This window comes from Mastomys coucha, unplaced genomic scaffold, assembly GCF_008632895.1.
Source record: "Mastomys coucha isolate ucsf_1 unplaced genomic scaffold, UCSF_Mcou_1 pScaffold5, whole genome shotgun sequence".
In the NCBI taxonomy this organism is placed as follows: domain Eukaryota; kingdom Metazoa; phylum Chordata; class Mammalia; order Rodentia; family Muridae; genus Mastomys; species Mastomys coucha.
The window spans coordinates 66,697,410-66,707,092 of record NW_022196911.1 but is presented as its reverse complement, the minus strand read 5'-3'; the positions used below and the strand labels follow the sequence as shown (position 1 = coordinate 66,707,092).

General features: G+C 41.3%; 1 long non-coding RNA gene across 1 annotated transcript; it reads right to left on the bottom strand.

The window, feature by feature from the left end:
* Positions 1-318: 318 nt before the first annotated feature.
* LOC116078071 lies at positions 319-5,865 on the bottom strand. The gene is made up of 3 exons (XR_004113414.1): positions 5,776-5,865; positions 4,410-4,462; positions 319-489 (listed from the first exon to the last, which is right to left on the bottom strand). It is a non-coding gene; the product is annotated as an uncharacterized LOC116078071 (long non-coding RNA).
* Positions 5,866-9,683: the final 3,818 nt, after the last annotated feature.

Sequence of the window (9,683 nt, the reverse complement as noted above, 5' to 3'; positions counted from 1 at the left end):
CCCTTCCTAAGGAATAGTCTCTTAGCTAGCTGATTGGCCTCCCCAACTGGGATATTAGTTCTTTTTATTCACCCAGAATACAGAAATTTATTTCCCTAAGCCGCCACAGAGCCCTGATCAATACCACCGCAATAACCTCTCTTCGTCTCTGAAGAAGGAATCCTACAATCCTTTTGAAACAGATCAGGGATCAGAGACCACAGACACTTGGTGTTGCCATCCAGCAGCAACAATATGAATGGGTTATCTGGAATATGGAGTCAGGGACCTGGCAAGCCATAATATGTTACCTTAATCCACGTGGAAGATTCATAAAAATTAGCCATAACACAGATGTGTTTAATCAGCCATGCTTCATTCAATCTCTATTGTTACAAAAGTCAAACCAGGTAGCATAGGTAAGGCAAAATCCGTCCCCGAAGTTCATAAGCATGTTGGCCCAATCAGCAACTCATTTTTCAGTCTCTGGAGGCAGGACTTCTGATGTAACTGGAACCAGGAGAGAGGTGTGGCAATTAGCAGGAGGTGGGCAGAGAGGTGTGGTTATCAGAGGCAGGCAGGGTCGGAAGAATCAGCCCTCAAGCAGGAGGGTTACAATTCCTCCCTTTTTATTAGAAAACAGCAGGTTAAAGGCTTACTCAAAAGGCATAATCTTACACAGAAAGTCTTATGGTGCTTGAAGGTTATAATCTGTGGATAATATTCTACTGAACGGCATCTTACCAATCATCAAGTTCACGTGCAGCTCTTTTGATTCTACAAACTGGGCTTATTATGTGTTTATTCAAAAAACACAGCCACTTGGCAAGTGCCTCTGTCTTAGGTTGATACCACCAGAGATCTAGCCAACAAGACAGATTTTTAAATGCACCTTGTCTTTGCCTTTAATGTCAAGACATGCCTTTATCGCCTGCAAAGTCCAGGAACTACCACAGTCTCTCTGGAGTCCACTTTTCTTGAAGTCCATGTGAAGCAGTGCTGGTGTGCTGATGGGCAGCTGGGCGTAGACACCTAATTGAGTTTCAAAATAATAGCTCCCAAGCTAGGAGCCTCTTCAATAGCTTTGCCTTCAATAAGTCTTTAATTCAGTTGTCAATAAGAAACTTTCATGTTAAAAGCTCCGAGATTGAGCTAAAGTGTCTAGGCGCTCTGGAACTGAGCCTGCTTTTAGATAAATAGGGCTCCAGGAGTGAGCAAATTTTGATTGTCTTTGTACTCCGGGAATGAGCCTGCTTGAGATAAAAACTTAAAAGTTTAAAAGTAACGTTAACTTGAAGATGACTCAGGCACTTTAATTGCAAATTAGCAACGCTTAGGCCCAAGGCTTAGCCTCTAGGTATAGAGGGAAGCCAATGTTGACTCTTAGAAAAAGGTGGAGTCCATTTCAGCCAAGCAAACTTTGCTGGCCAGTAAAAATGTTTAGCCAATATTCTTGGCATAAAAACATGTCTATAAAAAGATTTTGTGTCTGTATCCACTAGGCAAATTAATGTATTAGGCCTCCATTGTGTACCAACACCAACGGAGCCCCTTCCCCAGATCAAGGTAGGGTTAAGAAAAACAATGTGTTTGTAAGTAGAGCAACATGCCCCTTCACCATGGATATTTCAAGACAAGCAAAAGGCAATATGCCTTTAAACATAAGCAAAAAGTGAGACATGCCTTAAAAGAGGCAATAAATGAGATAATAATTAACATAATCAAAAAAAGCAAAACATGCCTTTTAACACAAGCGAAAAATAAGACGCTCCCGGAGTGGAGTGCAGTGCAGTGCAGTGCAGATTCCTCCTCCTTTTAATGTTTAAATATAAAATTCTCAAAGTGCAAAGTGCACATTGAGTAAATGTTGTCTCTGAGAATTATAAATTATTTTAGAAATATGGGTAATATTAAATTGTTGACAACATGTCTTAAATGTTTGACTATAATAGTCAGTTCCATAAGGAACATTAAATATAGAAATATAGTATAGCCAACAGCCAATTAATATTTTCTTTATGTTAAAGCAATAGTAACTTGAAAGCCTGAGGAGGAATTAATAGTCACATGTGTATATATTAATATTAATTTTGAAATCAAAATTATATTTTTAAAATGTCTAAATATCATGAGTAATAGAGAGCTCAAATATATATATATATGTATCCATATATTAATATGTAAGATAAGGCTTAATTTTAATACTTGATAAATAGAAACTACAGCACACAATTTGATTATTTGTGTTGACACAGGGAGAAAATTATGAGAATAAAACATGTGACTTAGGGCTGCAAGATGGCCAGCAGGCAAGAGCAATCACTTCCCTGAAGGTTTTGAGCTCAGATTTCAACAACCACATGGTGGCTCACAACCACCCACAATAATACCAGACATCCTCCTCTGGTGTGTCTGAAGACAGCTATAATGAATACGCTGGAGCAAGCAGGATCAGCAGAAGGTCCTGACTTTAATTCCCAGCAGATACACACATGATAGCTCATGGCCATCTGCACAGCTATAGTGTACTCACACACATAAAATAAAATAAAATAAAATATGTGACTTATAAAAATTTTCATAGAAGGGCTAAAGAGGTAATATATTGTTACAGGGCATATATATAAGTCTATAAGAAATATGAAAGTATATAAATAAATGAATTAAAACAATTTGTTTACTTTGGAGAAATATCAATTTCTGTCTAAAATTTTTTACTAAGTAATAAGCCAAATATCAATTAATATTTTGTAATAACTAATTTAACTGCTTTTTGAAGAAATAGATGTCTGTTTAGGTTTTAATGAATGAAAAAATGTTTTTAAACATTTTTTCTAAAATATCTTCATGAACGTATCATATAATTTTTATTAATATATAACAGCTTTATAATAGGACATTAAACTTTATTTAGAAATATGAGAAGAGATAAATTTATATTAATGTCCTCTTTTTGTCAAAGAGAAGTTGGGGGCACAAACTAGACATTTGATAGTAATTGAGCACAATAGACAACAAGTGATAAACCTTTTCTGATATTGTAAGGCTATTTGCCTCACCAGTTAATTTCTTAGGATGCTTAAAATGAGGTCTTAGCCAAAACTAACTTGAAGTAAGCAACATATTTTTTTTTGTTTTGATGTATTTGAGGCTTTAAAAGTTGACTTATACTGAGAAATTTAAAGTTTTAGTCTTCTGTACTGAGCAGAGACAAAGAAATTAAATGTAAGTCTTTTAGCCAATATCAAAGGCAATATCTTTTAATCTTTAAAATTACTAGGATGTAGAGGGAAAAACAACCTTAAATATTTAATAACTCTATATGAAATAGGCAAGCCAGATTGTAATATTTTTATAAGTTTCATGACTTTATTGATTTTTTATAAGTCCCAAGCTTAAAATTACTTTGAACCACAACTGGATAGATTAGTAATAATGTTGTTTGTTTTAAAAAATGATTTCCCTGAGGTAAAGGAGAGGCAAAATCAGGAAGACTTCTCTAGGCCTGGTTAGTATAATAGTAAGCTTAAAATATTTTTTATAACCTTGGTGTTGTAAAAACATTGTTAGTAACAACAAGAAACTCCACTTGAGTGTTTCTAAACGGTTTTATCAAGACCCTGTTTGATAGCAAGTAAATTTTTGCTAATATCTCTTTACCAATTACAAATATTGTTTTCACCACTTTTATTTAAGTTTGTAATTAAAGATGGCAGTAGGCCTATACTGGCCACAGCTGCTTTTTCACTCTTACTATCTTTGTCTTAATTATTTTATGTAATATTAAGCCATAACCATAGTTTTTAGAAGGTAAGACCCAATTATAAACAATTTATACTCTTTAAAATCAATATAAAAAAACATTATTTTCATGCCACAAAGCCCTTCAAATGTCTCTCTGCCTCTGAACTGCAGCTATCAAGCCTGGTACAAAGCCCATAATCTAAAATATAGCTATTGTATAAAATTAAGCAGTTACTAAATTAAATAGCAGTTTAGAATTTTACCACTAGGTGTATGGCCTGTAGCTTGATTTTAGCTGGGGTTGTCTGCCGAGATTCTGGCCATCTCAACTGAAAAATACCACCTGTTTACCACGTGTGTGTTATATGAGTTATCAGCCTTAAATTAGTTTTTAGTCATTGATGTTCCAATGTTAACAAATTCTAATAACTTATATAGAACAATTTTATATCTTAGGACTAGTTAGAAACTAAATGAATTTTTTAAATTTAGATTAATAAAAGAATTTAGAAATTAAGCTTTTGCTTTATTATTTCTTAGTTTCAAATTTTCTATTACTCAGTCATTTGTAAAATCAGAAATTTGCTTGTCTCTGCCCCACAAGCGCTGGGATCAAAGGCATGTGCACCCACCTTTGTTCTAAACCCACCACCTGACTAGTTCTTCAGTTGACCAATTTTATTTACCTGTTTCCACAGAGAGCATAGTTTCATCTTTATGGTACAGCCTCTCGAAGTATCTGTAAATAAAACAGAATTATATCCTCTTTTCGAGGTATTTAAAAACATCTGAATCTTTTTATTTTTTGCCTGGGTCAACTCCACAGTGAACCGGAGGCAGGGTGGCTCTGAAAGTGAATGTAATCTCTGTTTTCTCTGAAGGTCCCTGAGAACTCGCCTGCCTGAAGTACAGAGCCAGCTTTTCTCGGTTACCACATGTATCACTAGCTTGTATTTACTTTTATGGCCCCTAGATGGTGCTAAGTGGTTGTGAAACCTCAAGTAGTAATGGTGCAAGCTGTCATGGCCAGAATGGCTGATATTGTTTACCATGCCTCTGGCAGCATTGTGCTACCAATGTATCTGGCCGAGCTGGGGCTTCCGAGCTCCAAGAGTGCAGTTGTCTTGCTGCAGGAACCTATGACTGGCCCAGAGAGCCACGGGCTCCATTTAGCCAGTGTTCCACTCTGCGCAGCTCCTAAGGCGGGCGGGGTGTGGAGGGGGGGGGAGGGGGGGGACGTTTCGGTCCCCACTGCCAAGCCTGGGCAGCCATCTGCAGGGACCACCCTTTCCGGCATGACTCCAAGCTCATCAGCTGTCTGCCCTGGGCACAGAACAACAGAAACCTCCAGCCAGGGTTCCGCGGGCGCCGGCTCTGGGCCTGTCTGTCACCCGCCGTGCTGTAACTTGTGGGACTCGGAGCCTGCCAGCCAGGGACCACCTATCCCTGCTGCGGATCAGGAGATCTAGTGTACCAAGCATATTAACACAGCCTATCCATTTGCCTAGCAGAGAGCCGAGGGCCCTCGAGTTTTGCTGTGATTGGGCGGGGCCTCTAAAGCCATTTTGGCCACTTATAATTCCAGACAAAGACGCAAAAAGACTACCATTCACTTGACAAGACACACACATAAATACACGTAAACAAGACAACATAGATTAAAAATCAGGGAATTCTCCTGAAATAGCCACAGGGAGCAATAGCCTCTGCACAGCCCGCTTCTACCCACATATCACCTCCACTTCCTGGGAGGTCCCTGTATGCTACCCAAACCGGGAAAATACTGGGGAAAAAGGCTGCCTCCATTTCCCCAGAGATAGTCACCCTTCCATAACCCCGGCAAAACCTGCCGTACCATATCCTGGCACCCTGGCCATAACTTACCCCAGCAATTCTGCTGTCCACCCTTAAAATTTATTTAAGAAATCTCTGTCTCTTTCTGTTCCAATCTAGCCCCATGTTTGGGAGCCACCTGTTGCTGTCCAGCAGCAACGATATGAATGGGTTATCTGGAATATGGAGTCAGGGACCTGGCAAGCCATAATGTGTTACCTTAATCCATGTGGAAGATTCATAAAAATTAGTCATATCACAGATGTGTTTAATCAGCCATGCTTCATTCAATCTCTATTGTTACTAACGTCAAACCAGGTAGGTAAGGCAAAACCCCTCCCCCAAGTTCGTCAGCATGTTGGCCCAATCAGCAACTCATTTTTCAGTCTCTGGAGGCGGGACTTCCAATGTAACTGGAACCAGGAGAGAGGTGTGGCAATTAGCAGGAGGTGGGCAGAGAGGTGTGGTTATCAGAGGCAGGCAGGGTCTGAAGAATCAGCCCTCAAGCAGGAGGGTTACAACTTGGTATTTCTCACCTGCATCCAAGACAGGATCAAAGATACTGTCAGCTTATAGCTAACAACACAAAATGAGCCCCTACCCCTAATCTACCATTTTGTGTTCTCATCATTCTCCCTTCCAAATAGGTAACCCTAACTACCATTTTGGAGGTTGGGATGACAATTGAATATGGCTTCTTCTTGCTGTCACTGTGATACCCCAGCAGTAGTCCTCTCTAAGGAACCCAGATATACAATAGTTTCATTTGTATAACAAATAAGTATAGTAATGAAAGGAAATACTTGTATAGCATTTGGATAGAGACACAAAGAAGGGACCTAAATCTATCCCTATTTCCATCCCTGTCCTCTGAGACTGGGAGAGAGAGAGCACCTATCCATAGACCCAGAGAGATGGACGAAGGTCACAAGCAGCTGGACTGGGAGGGAGCCCATTGAGAACTGAACAGAAAGATTTTCTCCATAATGTCTGTGATCATAGGAGGTCCAAAGAGAAGCAGAAGGTTTCTGACTGGAGAGGCAGAAAAGAAGGAAAGCAGGGGCAGGAGAAGGCAGACTGCAGCATCCTTGGGGATTCTGTGGAAACGGGGGGTTTCAAGTACACTGAGAGTGAGAGGATCCGTGCTTTGTGAGGATCCTAGTGGTGGCCACTGTGGATCGATGCCACTGAAGGCCATGAGCCTAGGGTCTGCTGCATTCATCAGCAGTGAGATGATGTGGCCTGAGCCCAGGCATGAGGCTAGAGAGACAAGGCCACACCTTTCTAAAACCATCAACAAGGAGAGAAGTACCAGCAACACTCGAGGGACACAGTATCACCTGCCAAAGTCCAGACAGGGACCCTACATTGAAATTGTGTCCCTATCAATCTGAGCCCTTGAGATGCCACACTGAGCCATCTTTACAGGTTAATTACTGCCAGATAGGGCGCCTCTGCCCATATACACATACATTTGTATAAGAACAGTGAATGCCTCCAGGCTCAGGTTTCCAGTCCCCCAGAGTCCCCTAATACCGAATGTTCATCCTGTCTCTGCCCCTCACTCACTATGAAACCAGGTGGATGACTCCACCTCTTTAAGCCTCATTTGTCTCACTCACAAAGAGACAATAATTGTTCTGAAGTTGAAGTACTGTGACACAGCTGCAATAACAATAATATCCACAAAGCTCTGAGTTCAAAGCTGGTGCCCAGGAGGCAGTCAGGATGCTTGAGGCCCTCCATGGACTTCTGATTCCTTAAGGCTCACCTCCTCCAGGAAGCATTTCTTGACCACTCAGGGTGAGACTCTCCTCTTCTTGGCTGTAATGATCCTCACAACTGCCCCATCCTCTCTGCCTGACAGCTGGTACCTCTCCATGAGCTGTCCTCACCTTGCCCAGTACACAAAATAATTATTTGAGAGCAGAAAAGCCTTCTCTTGCTTCCGCCACCATGCAAGGCTGGGCACATCATGGATGCTCCAGGAGGCAGCCATCATCAGCTGGTTTACTAGGATTTTGTCCTATATGTCACTAGCTTCACTGGGAGGAGAGAGGAGGGAACAGAAGGGTCGTTTGGGTGAACACTGAACCACAGCTGGTGATCTTCCCAGTCTCTTTTTGTTCTCCCCCACCCCCACCCCCAAAAGAGTCCAGCAGTAGTGTGAGGAATGTGCCAGGGACCTGGCATTATTAATCATCTTAAAAGCAAACATTCATCTTAGCGCAAGGGTTTTGCTTTTCTTTTTGATAATGGATTAGAGCACCCAGATATTAATGGGCCAGATAATTTACATTTCACTTAAACAGAAAGAAATAAGCCATCAGACTCTTACAGTGACACCACTTTTCAACAGATTGAGAGATAGGGCCAATAAACTGCTCTAAAATACACACATCGCATGCTCAACCGCCAATACACAAGAATATACAAACATTTTGTGACGAGTGCTGTGATTTCTCTACACAAATAATTACCGTTCCTCCTGAAGGGCTTTCATCTCCTCCTTGCCTCCCCAATTGCTCAGGGCAATTAAACCACAAATTCCCTGTGCTTCTGTTATAAACTCTGACCTCAGTTACCAGTAAATCAGTCCTTGGAGAAAACAAGGTCCATCAAGAAACAGCAAGATGGGCTATAGACGGTGTCCGCCCTTCCCCAGCTGCTTTCCAACAGACATCCTAAGGAGGTCTCCTCATCGCTGTCTTCCCTGTTGGATCACTGTAAAGAATCAGCTGTTGTGAATTGTCTAAAGTTCCAGAGAGCAAGTGAGAAATTGCAGAAGGCATTGCAGAGTGACTTACCCCTGCACAGACACGTAAAATATCACCCTGACCAGTTCTTAAACTCCTGGAATGTCGGTTCCCCACCTGTTGTAGGAAAAGTTTGGTTCTGACAAATCTAGCTTCTGTGGGTTTGCAGTTGACTCCTGAATACTACAACACCAGAGTATCAAGAATTAGAGCTAAGCAATGAAAAATGTACAAGCACGTGTACGCGCCCATGCGCGCGCGTACACACGCACATACAGCTCACCTAGGGAATCACTCCCTGTGCATGCTCAATATCTAAATGAGTAATCCACTGGGCACACTCTGCCCCCAGGGAAACTGCCCTCCCCTGAAAATCCCCAAGTGAGCTAACCTCTAAGCAAGCTTAATGCCCAGGAGCACAGAGCATACCTAATCCCTAAGGGATTACATACTGAATTTATAAACTCTCCAGATAAGCTACTCGCTGAGATTAATACTCAACTGAACTACCCTCCAAGCATGTGAAACTTTCAGGTGATTAACCCAATGAGCATGCTCAGACCCACATGTGATGTCCATGGAATATGCTCAAATCTAAGTGCACTGCTCACAGGGCATACTCAGTGGTAAGGTCATCAAATCCCTCATCTAAAGCACCAAGCAGGCCATGTCTCCTGGCATATTCAACGCAAGCAGAGGACAATGAGAGCCTCCTCTTTAGTGAAAGTTTAGCCCATCTTCTTGCATTCCCCCAAATCAAAGCACACAGTAGCCAACAAGAACAAGGTGAGAGAAACAAATCCAGGCATCTTAGGCCAGTCTGCCTCTGTTAAGGTAGAAACGATTGTAGCATGTGGGGGTGGGGGGGCACTCCATTGCATGATCACCAAATCTAGATCCTTACAGATAAACCTCCTCTAGTCAGTATTCCCACACAGAGCTGCTGCTCCTCACATGTCCACAAGCTCGTCAGAGCTGTAAGCACACAGGATGTTTTAATGCTGCCCTCTAAGATGACCTCATTGACATCCACATATCAGTCTACCTCAAAAGAGAACTCACATTCCTTTCAGGTACACAGAACATCCTCACCAAGCAGGCCATGTGCTTCATAAAAGAACACATCTCAGCAAGTTTTTAACGATTAAAAAATCATTCAAGTTATAGTCTCCGGTCGCATGGAATTAAATTTAAAAGGAATTCACAGAGTTTCTGTAAATTAAACAAACACTTTTAAGTAAACCACAGATTGATGAAGAAATTGCAAAGGAAACTGGAAAGTATCTCAACTAAGTGAAAACAAAGGCAATGTATTACAGTTTGCAAGGCACAGCTAGAGTGCTGAGGAGGAGGGCAGAGCTTTAAATGCCT